We start from the raw sequence: 834 nt of genomic DNA on the forward strand, positions 1-834 counted from the left end.
AGAGACATCACCTTCACTTTGGGATGTGGAATTTGCTAAGCAGGTTGCCAGAGTCAATGAACAACTTATTCTGAATGGGTTTGAAGAGATGATCCAGTGGACAAAAGAAGGGAAGCTGTGGGAGTTCCCAATTATCAATGAAGCAGATTTTGGGGATGATCGTTCAGAATTTCATGAGCATGTATTTCTTTACAAATACCTAGAGGGTTTTCCAAAACAAGGACCAATTTGTCACTTCATGGAGCTGGTGCCTTGTGGCCTTTTCAAAAAGCCATATCTAAGTGTTAAACAGAAGATCAAGCACATAGAGTAGTTTAGGATTTATTTTAATAAAAAAGGACATTCTAAAGGAAAGAGACATACAGTTCAATTGAAGACCATGGAAATTTTTATACCAAATTGCTGAAATGAAAATAAAATAATGTTACTAGTTTTCCTATAAATAAAAAATAAAGAAAGAAAATAACATTGTACAAAAAGAATGAAATAAGGTGAAACAAACAAACAAACAAACAAAAAGGCAGAGCAGCAGGTGGCTTAAAAGTGGAAGCACTGGAACCTACATAGCTAGCTCAGGCTGGAGTACCAGACCCAGTGGCTTGAAAATCAAGCTGGATGCATGTGCGTAGATGCCCAAAACCTCAAAAGGAGAATGGCAGAGAAAAGACTGCAGTGTAGCCATCACCCCCAAGGATTGATTTCTCATTCTCTTTCTCTGTCTCTCTCCATTAAGCACATACAGAAAAAGCCAATGTAAATTAAGAAGAAATTAATATGATACATAAAAATAAAAATTCATGAAAATAAGACACACTAACTGAAATAAAATTTTTA

The sequence above is a fragment of the Tupaia chinensis genome, unplaced genomic scaffold (genome assembly GCF_000334495.1).
Source record: "Tupaia chinensis unplaced genomic scaffold, TupChi_1.0 Scaffold000504_1, whole genome shotgun sequence".
NCBI lineage: Eukaryota > Metazoa > Chordata > Mammalia > Scandentia > Tupaiidae > Tupaia > Tupaia belangeri.